The sequence below is a fragment of the Pipra filicauda genome, unplaced genomic scaffold (assembly GCF_003945595.2).
Source record: "Pipra filicauda isolate LSUMZ 115617 unplaced genomic scaffold, ASM394559v2 scaffold471_size599564_pilon, whole genome shotgun sequence".
Taxonomy (NCBI): domain Eukaryota; kingdom Metazoa; phylum Chordata; class Aves; order Passeriformes; family Pipridae; genus Pipra; species Pipra filicauda.
This window is the reverse complement of record NW_024104611.1, coordinates 125,357-142,778: the sequence shown is the minus strand read 5'-3', so window position 1 is coordinate 142,778 and position 17,422 is coordinate 125,357. Positions and strand designations below refer to the sequence as shown.

Below are 17,422 nucleotides of genomic sequence, written 5' to 3'. Positions count from 1 at the left end.
TTCCCCAGGCTTTGAATGCTGCCCATCCAGCGCAGTACCTCTTTTAAACTGCTACTAATTATTCAGGAAAAGTATTAAAGAACATTGCAGTCAGGACAACTTTGCTTAAAACATGGTGTTTTCAGCTAAGCTTACCCAGGCAGAGCTTGGTGCAGCACACACTGACTGCCAACTGCCCAGAGGAGAGACAGCCTGGCAAAAAGTCACACAGCACAACCACCAGCCAGGGCTTTCATGACAAGCTACTGCTCCTTGACAACAGACTCCAGAACTGCCAACAACAAGGTTTGTTTTTCTTAATTTAAAATTAATTTTATTATTCACGTAAAAATACATGAAGTACTTCATTACAGAAGTACTTCACTGTGTTACTTCAGATCATAATAACCCCGTGTGCTAATTTTGATTATAAACTCAGGTAACTCGGACTGTGAGATCTCGGGACTGGGTGTGTCCTTTCTGTTCTGTGTTTCTGTAAAAAGCAGGGGAAAGAATCTTGAACTGCGACTGACATCCATAGGAATTGCCACAACACTCATGAAGTAACAACAAGAAAGTACTGATTTTATGCTCCAAATATTTGTGTTAAAATGCCACAACCGATGCTGTAGCACCTCTCTTGTACATTTTAGCAGGACAGAAAAACAGGTCACCCTTGCTCTGTCCTGAACTGACAGCACAAATATAAAAACAAGAGAGGACAAAAGCCCTCCTGTGTTTTAAAACAAACCAGGGCAATCAAAACTGCTGCTACAAACAGGACACTGTGGTAATCACAATTGTTTGGGTAAGGCCAGACATTGCTTGAACACAGAGCTAAGAACATCCACGTGGCTAAATATTGCAATTCCTATTAAAACATGCTTGATGGCACTTGCAAACTTTAATCTTTTAACTCTACTTCTGTGCATGCGTAATAGCTATTTCTGGGATCATTACAGCCACCCTGAAATGTTTTAGTGATTTCGAAATATGCACAAGGTTACAGCAAATATGAACCTGAACTGCAAAACACAAACATAATTAATCTGCATGAACACACTGAACTGTGTGGCATTTCAAAGACACCCACAACCTTTAGCATTAGTTAAGTAGCTGTACACATGCACTCAGGATAGAAAAGGACCATGAAATATCTTGTCAGTGTCTCATTTCAATTTTCTCTAGAAAAAGAAATATCTCCTGGCTCAGAGTTCAACTGCTCCACGTTTTTCAAATTTCACAACAAACTATGCAAATGATAGTCTCAAATCAGAATATTCTGTCTTTTGTCACATTGTCCAAACCTCTCACACATTCTTTTTTAACATAAATGAATTGTCTAGTGCCCATTAATTTTGCAAAAGTAAAACAAAATTGAAACTCAATTTAAAAAAGAGCCAATCTTTTAAAAGAAGCACACATATAATGTATATATGGAAACTGCAGCACTGCATATTAAACATAGAAGAACTGGAATTAAAATACACATTAAGTGTTCAACAAAACGGCTTCAAAGAAGTAACTCCTGTTTCCTGGATGAGGACACTCAGGTAACTACATTTAGTTAGGGACTTTTGTGGGCTTCCTGGGCAAATAATGGGCTCTAATCTCAGTTATTCACAATGAAAAGAAGGCAAAGGCATAAAGTGGCATTAAAGGCACATTATCTGCCAATACAGCCTGCTCCAAATGTGATTCTTACTTGTAGAACATCAGCTTTAACGAGAAACCCATTTGAAATCACTAGATTTGTTTCATTAGTGTTTGTTCTGGCCTCAGTCAGTGATTCCTGCATCCCTCCTGTCCTTAGCAGCACCAGGGAGGCGGCTGTGGCACAGGGGACACGGCTGGGACAATCCCTGGCAAATGGCCTGGCTGCTCCAGGGGGCTCCAGTAATGCCTGGGAAGAGCTTTCCTGAAGATGGGCCGGACTAAAGACTAATTCAAAAGTGCCTGCTATTTACCAGAGAAGTCTCTTGGACGTAAAAAGATACCTTGTTTTTTATTATTATTCTTTTAAATAACCTGAGACTATTCAGCTACCAGTCTTCCACACACTTACATAAATATCTATTTTTAGTATTTTCGTTGTTATTTACATGTTTCCAGGCATACATTGAAGTTCTTTTTAGAATTTAGAGCCCTCTCTACACAATCATTACTGGTCAGGAGTGGAAGCTGAAGCTTTGGTAAGACAGACCTCTGGTTAGACCTCACCTGGCTCTTTCTGTGGGCACTTCTTACACACAACAGAAAGCTGCCAGGCTTGCATGGACTGCCAAGCAAGGAGAGAGATGAGGGAAAATCTATACACAACAATAGGGGTTTACCCACTGCATCTTTACTTTGGGTGTATAAAAGAGTTTTATAAACCGTCAAGTATCCGCTCTAATGAGATTAGGCACACGAGCAGGTTTATGTTCAAAGTTCTGGAAGCTGACAGTTATCCTGGAGCACCAGGAGAACTCTGCCCAGCCCATGCCTAGGGTGAGTGGGACTTTGGGAAGCGGGGCATTGCTGGTTTGGGTTTCACTGACTGACACCCATGGGTGCACTGGCACCCAAGCACTGACCCTGCCAGCAAATTCTGGCAGCTGGTCTCTACCCACTTAGCAGCAGGAGAAGTATCCTGGGTCTTACTGACACAGCTGTGGTGTGGAATACCAGGCATTCTCCAAATAAAAGCCAGTCTGCATGGTTGCACGTTGGAAAGAGAACAGGGTTTGGGATGGTTACTCCTCTGACACGTTATCGCTTTAGCCAAAACCAAAAGACAAAACCCAACACGCTTTCATGACATGGCTCTTCCTCGCTCCCCTTGGCACTGGTACCCTTCAGAGAAGCTGGATGGGGGCTGTGAGCCTCTCTGCTGCCAGTAAATAAAAGCAGCATCTGTTGGGACTCGATTACCCTGCATCAGGACTGGACTGTTGTCACGAAACAAGACAGGATCCCCCATGGCTACACTCACCCTCAAGTGTCAGTGCTGCCTCAGAGCAGATGAAACTCTGAAAGAAGTTTAGAGGGCCTCAAGTAGGATCTTCAAGCTGAGCTGGAGTACTTTCTACACATCACAGAGGCCAGTGGAGAGGGGCAGCCTGGGGAAGCTGGAGGGACACAGGCACCGCTGCACCACTCCATAAGGACACCGGGGTTACTGTCACTTTAACAAGCTGCCACTATAGTGCTATTATCATTCAAAGCTCCTTATCATGCCAAGTGCAAATATTATGACTAGCTGAACATCTAGAGTAATCATTGCCGAGCTGTGTATGTATATTTGTGTTTAATATTGAGGGCTGTTGCTGTCACCAGGCTATAAAAACCAAAGTGGCATTAACATCCCTGCCGAGGATTTGCATAGTACTGACAGGGATGGAGCCTGGCACTGCTTGGTGTGCTCTGTGCAGAGTGTCTGACCAACAGCAGCCAGGACAGAGGGCTCCCCAGCAGCTGCCAGCGTGGCAGACAACAGATTCAAGAGGGGCACAGCAAAGAGGGAGCCCCACCACAAAGCCAGGAATGATCTCATGGCTGCTTCACTCAAGAGAATCCGAGTTGAAACTCCAGCATGCCTAGGGCTCTATCAGGTGGGAAGGACCTCATTCTTGTCCCATTCCTGTGCAAGGACCCTTGGAGGATGGCTGCAGTGACCCCTCTTTCTCCCAAAAGCTGTGCAAAACTGTCCCAAACAGGCAGAGGTCTTGTGCCACTGTTCAAATGCTGAAGTGTTGCAACAGCTTGTGTCAAAGTTAAACGCACTGACTCGCACCAAACTTGACCACTGTCATTAACTCAGCTCTGCTCACAAATGAGGTGGATTGCTGCAGTTTCAATTTCTTAAAGAACGAGGGAAGCTGAATGTTTTGTAAATCAGTGCATGGTAGGATCACAAAAATCTCTATCCTGGGCACATGATCACCTGTGGAACACCTCTTGTTACCCACAGCAGCACGTCACTGCAGCTCCCGTTCTCTGGAAGTCGCTCTCCAGAAGGAAAAGGGCACCCAGTGAGTGAGTTGGACTCCAACAAGGAGGAAGGAGCGTGTGATCCCAGGGTGTCTGTAACAGGGTATGGGCTCTGCCACAGAAGCACTTGTTGTCATGGGTTGTTTCTCTCTTGCCTTTCACTGGCACTAAATTCATCAATACGAACGGACAAAGTTAAGAGCCCTCAACAGCGGCACTAATTAATTTTTTTTTTCAGTGATGTTAAACCCAAAATCAGATTTTGCAAATTGCTACTTGGATCACTTGTGCTGGTACCAAACAAACTGAATTATTTATAACAATGGCACTAATCAAGTTCTGAAAAGCCTGGTGACCCCCTGCTCTCGCCTGATAACTGGGAAACAGTGCGAGAGAGGGCAGGAGGCTGCAAGATTAAAGCTAAAGAGGTTCAGGAGGAAATTGGAGCCAGTGATGCTTTATGTGGCTACATTGTGCTAGGAAAGCAAGCCAGCAGATCTGCTGTCCTATAAAAGGACAGGGAATTTGCAGAAGTTTCCAGCGCACGACTTCCAGAAAGGAACTGCTGCAGTGCAACACATAAAAACACAGATATATTTTGCTAGTGGTTTCACATAGGTAAATGTTTGAGGTATACAGCTGGATTCTCACAGTGTTGAAACACAACTGCACTATTTCCAATTCATTTTGGCACATAATCTTGAGCACAGCAGCAACTAGATCTAAAAATTCTGCAATATTCCCTATCCACGAACAGCAGCAGGTATCTGCTCCAAGAGGCCAGGTCAGGCACTTCCAGGGGTTTTTCCATTTGCAAGCAGACAGACAAACCTGCATTGACTTCAAGCTCCATGTCCTCACACAGCTGCACATGTAACACACCTGACTGTAACACCTCACATCCATGGCCATCCAGTCTGGGATATCACCCAGAGCGACCTAACACAGGCCACTGGCTGTCAAACAACACCACAAAGTACAAGGGAAAGAAAAATGGCTCTTTTAAATACAGGCACTGCTCCACTCCACCTAGAAGGGCACTTTAAATCAGCATTTCCTAACTGTGACAGTAATTGCAATTCAACAGGGCAAGTATTATATAGTGAACACCACTAAGTGTGTTTTATATAAAGATTAGATCTAATAAGACACTTGTCATATATTCCACAACTGCCACATGATTTTTCCAAGCAGATTTATTGAGGGTGACCAGCTATATAAAAGACAGTGTGACCTGTAATGCTGTAGTTAAAGAAACATTACCAGCTTCAAAAAACAGTGAAATTACTTTACCTATTATGGCTACAAATGGTGACTGACAGTTACAACTGAACTACAGCAGCAAAGGGAAATGTTTTTAATTTTTTTAAAGTGAGCTTCGCTGTACATTCGACAGCAGCTTGTGTCTAGATGGGTTCAGAGTTTTGCTTTTGATTAGCTGTCTCAGCCACCAGCTATCTGGGGTTGTTATGCTCATATCCATTTACTTCCTCTTGGCAAAAGACTCTTAGAAGCATCACTGGGGATGCAGAATAAAGCACTTATAATTTAAAATTACATATTTTAAAATAACTCAGTTGAGGCCTCTATTTTAAGGATGTTCTGTAAGTCAGACTCAAAGACTTAAAAATCTGTAGGGATGCTAAAGCTCTGTGCTCATGCTGGGATTACATGCATATATATACATATATGTATACACAGACGTTAATACACATTATCAAGCTACAAAGTCCAATCCAACTTCAGACTCTGACTGTTAAGATGCCATCCTGAGTGCTAGAGGGACTGTCATTTGGCCAAGTAACTAAGAAAAGATGTAGTTGTGAAGCTGGGCTCTGGGCTGACTTGGCTCCTCCAGGCTTTCTGCCAGCTGTCTGCAACGAGTACAGCAGGTCACAACAGGCCCTTCATGCAACGTTCTGATCAGTGCAAGCAGCCAAGGAATGGTTTTTAAAAACACAGTTTTTAATAGCTTGGTAAAAAAAGCTGTCCTAATTCCATTTTTAGGCACGTCTCTAATTTTTCTTTTTCATTAATGAAAATTCATGCTCTTGGGCCTCATAGCTTTCAAAGAAACAGTTGCCAGCGTTGATCACTATAAATGTACACTGTCAGCGTGGTACCATTATCACCTTTTCTTAAATTAATATCAGGTAGTTTACTCCATCCCAAGCATATATCCTGAGACAATCAGTTTAATGGCCTATGCAGGTGCCCTGCCAAAATCAAGACAGATAGAGCACGACAGCCAGAAGGTTACCTTATGTCTCTTCTAATGCCTCATTTTAAGTTACCTTTAATTCTGCCAATCCAATTTTTCCATATTCGAAGCATCTCGTAACATGATTTATACATCACCTACCCTTTTTTTCCTTCACTTAAGCTTCCAGTTTCAGCTGACCAATAAATATGCCACCTGCTACAACTGCAGTAAAGGAAGTTTCCTGTGGACTGCTGTCCTGACGCTGTAGTTTACATACAAATGTTCAAGGAAACCATGCATTCCCAGTTGGCTTCCCACTCATTATGCCAAGCAGCTCCCTACAAGCCTGTAAGAAGAGTATTCTGTTTGCACTGGGAACATGCAGGAGAGCTCATATACTATTTAAAGAGATACTGTGCAGTTCCTGCTTGCTACAGCTGCACAGCCACATGGGCATAATTATTTCAGTGCAGCCTCTTCTGCTGACTAGGTAGATCCCACAAAGACAGTGCAGCTGTTTGGAAAAAGGTCCAGATCCATAAACATATCCATAAGCTTTTGATTGCAAGGGGCTATTAACAGCAAAATGCCTCTGTAGGTCTGCATACAAGTAAGGAGATCTCACCTCTGCTACAAACTCTCAGCGTGACCTTTGTCACATCACTTCAGTCTCACCCTTTATCTCACCTACCTGTGAGCACAGGAGAGGGGGACAAGACTTATCTACAGCAAGGGCTTGGGGAGTTTGGCATCCATTTGTGCTTATTAATTGCTTGGAGAGCCAAGGAAGAGAGGGAAATGTAAAAGCAAAGTCTTTTTAATAAAGGAAGTGGGAAAGAAAAAAGTGGGACAATTTTGTAACCCCGAGGGAGGGCTCCAGGCTGGGAAGGGTGACTTGTGGGAAGCACCTTCTGCACAGTCCCCCTCCCTGTCCCTTATGCACTCCTCAAATGTATTTATCTCACATTTTGTGTACCTGCCCCCACCTCTGGGATTGTTTTCCCCCGGAACAGAGCTGCTCTTGCTGCAGTTCCCTGCGAGCTCTGGCCTCGTCCTGCAGGGTGCTGAGCTCCCCTGGGAAATCCCCCACAGCCAAGCACCAACCCAGGGCACTCAGAGCTTTGCACAAGGGCAGGATCCCACAGAGAAAAACCAAAACAAACCAAAGAAATCTCTCCTAACATTTCTTCATGGCATAGGGTAGCTGGTCCTTCCCTACTTGCCATACAGTTACCCTGATTTTACAGCCCACGGTAACAACAGGAGAACTGTCCAAGGTACAGGTCACACAGAGTGATCCCCAGGACATCACAACACAGGAAAACCCTCCCAATGTTCACTGTTATCACAGCAGTGACTAGGGACAGGTGATCTGCCAAAGGAAACACCCAGAAATACAGCCTTACTGGCAAAGGACACAAACATCTCATCTCTAGAACTGCAAGACAGAGCACACTTTTTATTTTTTTCTATTTGAAATTTGCCTCGTAACTTCAACCAGCTGTAAATACATGTGCATTTCTAAAAGAGCTGATAGCCATGAAGTCATGCAGTATTAGCAACCAATACCCTTCTGACAGAGCTGGCTGTCCAGCAATCTTCAGATGTTTTCCGTGGGCAATCCCAGATGTTTAACCTCTGGCTTTTGCTGCTGTGCTAACAAGTAACTGTGTCACACATTTAAATGATCCCTTTTTCTGTGACCTATCATGTCTGCCAGCTGATAGAAGCACTTTGTAGAGTCTGTAAACCACTCTTTTGAAACAACAAGCAAAACACGTGCTCAGTAACATGAGGTGTATGCTGAGGAGAGACCTGGAAACATTTGGCTTGTACAAATTCATATTTCTGGCTTATCTGTCCCCAAACAGCTCACAGACAGTGCATAGGTCTGTATTGATACACACCATAATGCACTTTATTCTGGATGACTGATAATGGGATTATTGCTCATGCACCAAAAGCAAGACATCCAAAATTGTATCAGTTTACTCCTGAGGAACGGGATGATTGTCAGAGCCTAATGTGTTTATGACCACGAGGCTGAGCCAGCCAGGTTAGCTCCACGTAGTTCCTGGAAATTAGAGAATATGTTTGTCACAGGACTCACAGTCAGTGTCTGACAGAGCAACTGGCTATAAAAAGGGCACCCAGTCTGAGAAAGGATTCTCCTTGGAGTGGTGCCTGTAACTCCAAGGAATGTTTCGGGACCTCGTGGCTAACAGGGCAGTGCAGCTGAGGTGGTTTGTAGGCACAGGAACAGCTCCAGAACACCCAATCTCCTCCTTGCTCCCTCCTCAGTCCAACAACAGCAAGTGGCTTTCCAGGTTTCCCTGCCACAGGTAGGCAGGAGGGAATCGGGTGAAGAGGGATTTCCTCCCTTGGGATATTGTCCCACAGAGGGTTCTACTCTCCCTAATCTGACCCCAAGGAGCCTCTTTTGCTACGAATCCTGACACCACCAGGGGCTCACCAGGCAGGAAGGCACATTCCTCCCTCAGGGAGGGCACCTCATCCAAAGTCTTCTGCAGCCCAAGGAGCAGCTCTTGTGCTGTTCAGTGGGGTTTGGATCGGACTTTAAGGACAGGGCTGACAGGCAGGAGCAGAGATATGGGCTGGGCTGGGACCATTCCCGTGGGGAAAGAGAGGCCAAAAACTGCAGCAGCCACAGTGGAGATTTCATCAGGAAACAATGACAAGGTGAAGACACCACGAGAAGGAAAGCCAGGAACCACTAGAAGGGTAAGGCACCCTCCTATTTCAACACCACACCACAGAAAAACATCTGTCAAACTGTATTTGCAGTCTGAAGTAATCAGTGCAACTAATTATCACTAATTGTAATATAGTTTCTGTCTTGCTGCTAATACATTTAGACTTGCTAATCAAATCAAACTATTCCACCTTGCTGTGCTGCTTTCAAATAAACATTTCAGCAAGGATAAAAAATGAAGCTTTGTTCTCATTTTTTTGTTGTTATGGCTGTCTGGAGAGGCCAGTGGCTTTTTTGCATTTGTTTCACACTGCGACAAAAGGAGTAGAAAATGCCATCAGGAAGAGTATTTGGCACTGAATGTTTTTGTTCAGGAGCCGGAGCAGGTGAGCAGCACCTTCACAGGATGTCCACACATCCAGAAACACCTGATTTCAAGCATTAATTGAAAGACAAGGCAGTGTTGTGGGTGCACTGGGAAACTAGACACGGAAGCCATGGATTCAGTTCCCAGCTCCTCTGCAAACTTCCCAGCACAACCTTGCTAAACACCTCTGAGCCTCAGCTGCCACTCTGCAGAAGTGGGATTATAACATGTCTTTGTTTAAACTGAAAGCTCTTCAGACACAAAATGCTCTCCACTGCATTTCTGTGCCCGGGTTACCACAGTGAGACCCCTAACAGGCTTCTGGAGGCTCTTTTAATAAAAAATAATTAAAATGTGGTTTCCAGAAACGAAATTACATTTGCAAATATATGATTTTCCTTCACACAGAAGCAAAAAATACTGGAACTTCTTCCTTTCAAAATTGCACAGTTCCATACATTTTTAATAAGCGACCATCCTACTGGGGATTTTAAGGTGTGCCAGAGATTTGCACATACTGGAAAGGAGCTTCTGGCAGGTAAAAAGGCAGTTCCAGAGTACTTGATGCTGTTGAACTGAACTTAACTCGACTATTCCACCCAGAATTCCCCCACAGTTCCGAGGAAAATTTGCCACAGACACACATTTAACACTGATTTAGGGTTGCAGCTTATTCCCCAAAAAACCAATGTAGCTCTTGGAAAACTTTAAGGTCCCTGAAAGATCAGGCTCTCAGACCCTTCCATGTCTTTGAGGACTTTCTCCCACCCTAAATCCAACCCCTTCCATGAATGCAGCCAAAAGCTTTCCCGGGAAAAGCAACAGTGGCGTTTTGTGTCACAACAGAAAGACGTCCTCAAACCCTGCCATCAGTAAATGTGCAGCCACCTCACTCCTGCTCCAAACCCTCAGCCACGTTTCTACCAATGCTAAAGCAGAAAAGACCACAGTCATTGTAACAGTGGGACTGGATTTGAATATTTAGCAGTGCTTTAAAAAGCAATAACCAAATTAATTTGCAGCTACCGTTAGCTGCCAGCTTAGCACAAACATTTGACATTCCTAACAAAGAAGAAAGAAAACAGCTAAATATTTCATAGTGAAGAGTGCCTCAGATTTTAATTAATTTTTAGTCTTTGAACTTTGCAAACAGCTACTTGTAACAGAGTTTACAAAAGGCCATTTAAAATTGTGATGTTGATCTAGAAATCAATGCGCTTTCACAAAAGGCAACTCATTAGCAGTAAACATTCCTAACTGCCAGGTTTTCCACATACAGGAAGAGAAGCACCTGGAGGCTACTGAAGCAAACAGTAATCAGGGAGATTTAAAATTCTGACAAGATGATAGAAATTAGCTAAATATAATAATTAAAAAAAAATCTGACCTGCTTAAGAATATTTCAGTATGCCTAAAAATCACAGCCTGGAGCTGTGTCTCAGTCTCCCCCAAACTCCTTTAAAAAGTTGTTTTGGGATGTGAAAGCTCTGAGGGCAGCAGACAGATGTGCCCATGTCTCCCCTGCACTTTGGAGTGCCAGACTCTGCATCCATTGGAAGGGGTGCAGGGTGTCTGCACCTCAAAGGCTTTCTGAATGCTCACATATAGCTGAGTGTACAGCCCAACCCACCAGCTGTATTTACCTGCTGGTTCCAGCTAGGAAGCAGAAAAATCAATTTCTTGTGCTGTCAGGACATGCTCAGAAAGGACCTGAAGCTCAGAGAGGTGCTGGCACACCTAATTTTATTTTTTTTTGCCTGTTTCAGAGCTTCACCCCAGAACTACACAAGGAAAGATAAAACTTCACCTGGACCTCCATGTGGACACAAAGCCCTTGCTTCCAGCCCACCAAAATCAAATAAAGCCTATGAAACAAGTCACAACATCAGTACCACACTTCAGCAAATCACACAACTTCCAGACAATGCATGGTTTTTATGCAGATTGTATCTTAACACCACCTAACTATGCACAGCTGTGCAGGATTCAAGAAGTTTAGCAAGGAACCCTTTCAATAACGTAAATCATGGCAAAAAAAAACCTAAAAAAAAAAAAACCAATCAAACTTTCTCTGGTGGAGAAGCACACACTCCATCAGGAATGAGATTAGCCCAAGATGTGAGAAGGAACTGGAGCTATTCTGGCTCTGAGGAGGAACCAGCACTGTGGATGAGAGTTCACAGATGAGTGAGTACAAAGAAACTGCGTGGGAAGGAACAAGAGCTTGCACAGCACACATCTGTCAGCTCTATCAGATTCCCAGCTCAAACTCCAGCATCAATAGACACCCCATGGATTTTGCATGACTTGCTGAAGGTCTATGCAACTGTAAATTACCATGCTGATTGCACCAATGTATACATAAAAATCTCTATTTCTGGGAGACAGAATACGGATAATACTCCTCATTTGAATTTTCTTTGTGATTATTCATGTAAAAATTGAAGCATCATTTAATATTAGTTACTAACAGTTATAAATAGTTAACTGCCACAGAACATTGTGTGAAAGAAAGCAACCAAATGGAAAGATTTTCTGTGACAGGTCTGTGGGTTTAATCCATTCTGTGGCACACTGCAAACCTATCAGAGAAACAGCAGCACGTCAGGTGCGTGCTGGTTGTGACAAAGCTGCCACTGCCCTACGTGGGACATTGCTGAGCTGTGGGCCACGTGCTGCAAAATAATACAGCCCAGGTCTGCTTTCCCAAGGAATAGTTTGGGGTGAATGACAACCCTTATCCTGCACAGGGACAGCCAATCCATAGCCTAGGGGAAACAAACCACTTTTTTTTAGTGAGGTGAGCTTTGGGTGACCCATCCCTGCAGGAGCATCACACCAGGGCAAGGTGAAGGGTGGCCACAGCCTCACCTGAAACAGCACCCAAGCCCACCAGCCCTTCTATAGCTGGGCCACTGCTGAATTAAAGTGAAGTCTTACCACTGATGTCAGTGACAGTAAAAATCATCGTTCTCATGAAAACAGGGCTCCTTTGGGACTTCTAGAACAAATGAGCCTGCGACACAGTGAGAACATTTCTCCTGGCTTCACTCAGCCCTGGCCCAGGGCAGGAGGGTACAAAGAGCCCTCCACACCTGACCTAAATTAGTCCACCAGGTTTGCAGATCCCTCCTCAAATCTTCTTCCAAGCCCACTGAACAGCAGCGTGGTTGTACCTTCTGGAGGGAAGAGCAGCTTTGTTTTGTGTTTGCTTTAAAGAGAGAAGGTCCTCAGTTTATCTGGGATTTCTGGTTGTACATCTTTGAATTTAAGTGTTTAGTTATCTTTGAATTCAGATATTTATGTGACCATGGCAAAATTACAGTTATATCCTTTATATGTATAAATGTATATACACTGAAATTGGACTACTCGGAATTCTGGGTATTTATTCTGAAATTACACCATGGTATTATTTGAAAGTATGGCAATCTGCTGCTTCCATTCTAAAGATGGGAAAGGAGGCTCGGGTGCCTCAGGGGACCAGCTGAATTACACAGAGGAAGAAACCACCAAAACGAGGAGCAGATCTTACATCTCCACAGGCCTGAGCCAACAAGCAGCCACTACAATATTCCTTCCAAGTCACGTCAATACCGGGCCCTTTCTGCACCTCCTTGTTCCTCCCTTTCTTTGTCAGTGTCACAATTAAATTAAGCTTTTACGTAGCTACCAAGTGGTCAATTGCTCTGCTGCCCTTCCTCAGAGTTAGTCCATTGCTAGATGGAGGACACAGATAGTAAACTCAAGAACAGAGTGGTTAGACCTGTATCTGCAGCTTGTTACATCTCCGCCTCAGCTTTGGCTGGTGAATCACTTTGCACCTAAATAATAACACCAAACCAAAGTCCTGCAGGTTCCAGAAAACATTTGCTTTGTTCATGAGGTCCTAAGAGTGGCCTGGAGCTCTGCAGGGGAGGAAAGGGGGGTGCTTGGCCCAGGCAATACAAGGGGCTTCCAACACCTCTTACCCAGACCCCGGGGGGGAAGCAAAAACCTGTTCCATTTCAAAACTTTACCACCCTGTGCTAATTCCAGTTCCAAATGCAAAATACAGTTTTAGCTGCACAATCTGGTGGCAACAGCAGAGACAGAACAACAGCCAAGCTCTCCTCCTGTTAGAGGGAGCAGAGGACGTGGCCAGCGACTCCTGGAGCAGGTGTCCTGGACAAGGCCTGGGGACAGCTAAATGCCACCTCTGCCTGCTGAAATAAAGGGGAAAGGAGAAATGTTGTTCACCAGTGCTGAAAAGGCTTTGTGTTAAGTAGGAAAGAACACCAGGATACTTAGAGCAAGGACACCTTTTCAGCTCTGGAGTCCACCACTCCCTTTGGATGGCAGATGAAGCTCCTAGATAAGACTGGGCTTAAAAAAAACCAAATTCTATTTAAAAAAAAAAAAAAAAGGTTTTAATAAAACCATTTAAAATCCTGTTTTCTAAGGAAGTGATATTTGCAAAGTTACAATGCCTTTGTGTGTTACTTTGAACCCTCCGTGCAGTTCCAGCAGAACTGGACAGAAGGGTTGATACCCTGAGGATATTAAGTTATCAGCAAGCTTCACAAAAGTGGGAGGTTCACTGTTTGGCCCAACTGAGGGTCTGGCACCACAGACCACCCCTCCACAGGCTCTACACAGTTAATATTTGAGAGCACCTTTGTATGCCCCTGTCTCTGCAAAACCTTGAATCAGAGTGTGCCTGTTCCTTAAGCAACAAGATAAAGCACAAACCCATCAAACCCCCAGTGTCTACAGTGTTTGTGCTCACAGAACAATGTAATTAAGAAAGTAAAAATGCCATAGGACCCCTAGGCCTAAATAACACCAGCTCTGCATTTGCAGCAAGTTCAGACTCACACCATTTTGGTAGCCTGACTTAACTGAGCCTTGTTCCTAAAGTGTTTTGAAGGTCAACAATGCAGAAAAGCTTCCTGCATTGGCTGTTAAAAAGCAAAACAACACCTATTATAATTCAATTTCCACACATGCATAACTTGGCCTTGGAAACATCTGTTTGCAGAATTAATTCTGACTCCAGGTTCCCAACCAGACGAAATCTCTCTTTGCTTCCCTTTGCTTTGCAGCACCAGTGTTCCACCCTCATCTGAACGTTTCCAGGTCACTGCTTGACCTTTGGCTTTCGCATTGGGGGTTTTCTTAATCTGAGTCAAACCCTTTCATATGTTTGGGGCTCTCCCAGAATGGATGTAAATACATTTAAACCCATATTGTCTCAGCTGTCAGGGACAGCAAGACTGATCTGCAGCCCACTGAAGGCAGTGAGAACTGGTCTAACTGGTGTCAAAGTGGAACCAAACCCAGGCTGTACAGCAGGGACCTTTCCAGTGACTTTGAAATGGCTTTGGATCTGGTCCTGCCTCCACCAGTGACAACACAGACTAAATCTGAAGAGGAAAGAACATGTTGAAGGTAATTGGGAAAAAAGTCACTTCTGAACAAGTTCCTTGGGCAGTTTCTACGAATGCAGCGAAGTTTAATGAGCACCCATCCCACTGTCTGTTGTTCCTTCCCAGTCAGAAAGGACTGAGGCTGACCCTGGAGACAGGGACTCCACGGAGCAAGGACTGGGCACAGGGAGCAGAGGTGCTGCTGGGATCAGTCCCTTCTGGGACTACACACACAGGGGACTGCAGTTACAGACAGGTTCCAACTGCAGAAGCATTTTGTCTGCTTGGGCTGAAGTCAACAGGACAACTCCCACTGACTTCAGCAAGAGAGACCAGGGGCCACTGTGGAGAGTTTTTGCAAATCCAAAGCAAAATGCAGATGTGCTGAGGCAGAAGAGTCACACCCTGGCACTCCCCAGAGCAGAGCTGCTCTGAGCTGCCCCTTATGCCATAAGGAATACAGCAACTACAGAGCCAAGGCAACTACAGGTGTAGAACTGCATTTAAACCCCGACTCCCTGTTCTCCTTACAACTCCTGACTGTAATCCTGTAATGTTAGCTCTGTACATGCACAGCATTTCCCACCCCCCACTGTGGTTAGTGTAGTTTCAGCTCGAAAATTACATTTTGTTGCATCATCTATAGGCTCTTTATACTTGGAAGCATCCTGTCTGCAAAGTGATTCACATGATACTGCACAGATATAAAATTCCAGAATGATCCAACACAATGTTTACTTCTAGCTACTAACCAGTCAAATAAAGCCAGGGGGAAAAAAAAAGAATGAAAAAAAAAAGAGTCTGATGCAAACCTTCCTTCAGTTCTTTTAGGCTGTGAAAGAAGTGAACTGAGTTCTGTTCAAGTCTCACCTTTACCCCTACTGAGCCAACTTCTCCAAAAGACAAATGTATTGATTTCAGAACATTTTAAACCAGCAGAGAATATGACCCATCCTCAAGATGTCCCTGCGCATTCAGATGTCCCCTTTGCAAAAGCAAGACTACAGGATGGCAAAGAGCAAATCTCAAGCACCCCTGTGAGTGCTGTGGTCAATCTAAAAGCACTTTCCACACTAGAGCCCTCTGCCAGCTTCTGCAGAGTTATTCCTGGCACACATAGGAACCAGGCTCTATATTCAGCTCTCTGCCTCAAAAATTCATAAAAGAACAAGTCACAGAGTTAAGCTCAACACACCCTTAAAAAGGCAGTACACCAGTGCCTGGATAGCCAATGATAAAAAACCAAAATAAAAGTCAAAGCACCTGTGCACTATCAGCCTAAACCACACAGTTTTTCTCTGGGTTTTACGAGGCAGTGGTGAAGGAACGACTGGAAGGGGCACTCTGTGCTCTGGTCTAGCTGACAAAGTGGTGTCTGGTCAAAAGTTGGACTTGATGATCTTGGAGGTCTTTTCCAACTTTAATGACCCTGTGATTCTCTGATTATCAGGCACAGCACGTCACATGCTGAAACAATTATGGTAGGGGAGACCATTTCAACTGGTTCTTCTCCTGTCTAAATTCATACCTGTACTAAGTAATTTTTAACTAAGAATTTGTGTAAGTCTTTGCATTTTCATTGTTCTTTACAGTTTCAGAAGGCTACAGAAATATGAACCAATTAGTCCACAATCTGGAACTACTCCACTGAAGCACCCTTTGATTAAACTGGTAAAAACCTTCACCACCTTTACCTGTGTGAAAGATAACTTTGGGTCCAGTAAAGTACAGACAATCTTTTCCTTCCTAAATCTGATTTTAAAAAAATTTCCTTTTAAAATACACTCCAACTTTTTCTAACGTGAGGAATGTTAAGATGAAACACCTTTACACCCTGAATCTCCAAAGCCACTTCAGTCCAGATGGTAAAACACTGTCTTATCACCCCGTGTTCCTCACAGAACTTTTTCTGGGAAGCGAGGGGGAAGAAGGGGAAAGTGAGAGGGATAAGTCTGGGCTCTCAGTCTTGAACTGACAGACACACAGGAGATAAAGAATGTTTTTCATCAAAATTATTGAGGGAAGGTGTCATCTTTTCCCGTCACCATCAATACCCTTTTATGTCAGGCTGACCTTTCTGTGTATGTTGCACCAAGGTTACATCACACTCGCTTTCTTTTCCCTTTTCCTTCCCAATTTCTGTGCCACCCAAATTCAGAAAAGGATAGATAGATAGGCTGGACTTCACTGCTGTCCCTTACTGGCAGAAAGAAGAAAGAAGAATTAAAATACTGCATGTTGCTGCTTTCCTTCCCGGCAGTGTTTAACACCCTACCCAAGATTATTAATACAGTTCCACAAGCTCACTCACTCACTTTCCAGCACGCATCTGTACAAACCATGCCATCTTCTGGTGCTTCCTGGCAGCAAAAAAGAAATACCAGTGGCAGAACTTAAACTGTCACCTCCATCTCCGTGTAGGGATCCCTCTCTTTACCAGCCTGTATCTGAGTGCAGCCCTACACTCTGCAAAAATGTTTCACGGCTCTTCCAGGTACCAAAATCCCAATGAAAAATGAAGTGCCAGAAACAGTCTGATTTACTGTGAAAATACCAACTCTGTCCCACAAACCAAGCAATCTGTGCTTTGAAAAAAACCTCTGCGTTCAAAGTATTATAAAAAACATTCCTATGACTGATGCTGTAAGAACTGGAACAGAAAATAATTTTGGAATCAGTTTCTTAATACGAAAGAATCATCTATCAGGAAGTTTATGACAGCTGGAACTGCCTCCCCACATGATATAAATAGAGACTGGCTAACATGTTGAGCCACCATT

The 17,422-nt window shown here is 44.0% G+C and overlaps 1 long non-coding RNA gene across 1 annotated transcript; it reads left to right on the top strand.

The window, feature by feature from the left end:
- The first annotated feature begins 23 nt into the window (after positions 1–23).
- Positions 24–12,656, top strand: LOC120324247. The gene is made up of 2 exons (XR_005565411.1): positions 24–285; positions 11,001–12,656. It is a non-coding gene; the product is annotated as an uncharacterized LOC120324247 (long non-coding RNA).
- Positions 12,657–17,422: the final 4,766 nt, after the last annotated feature.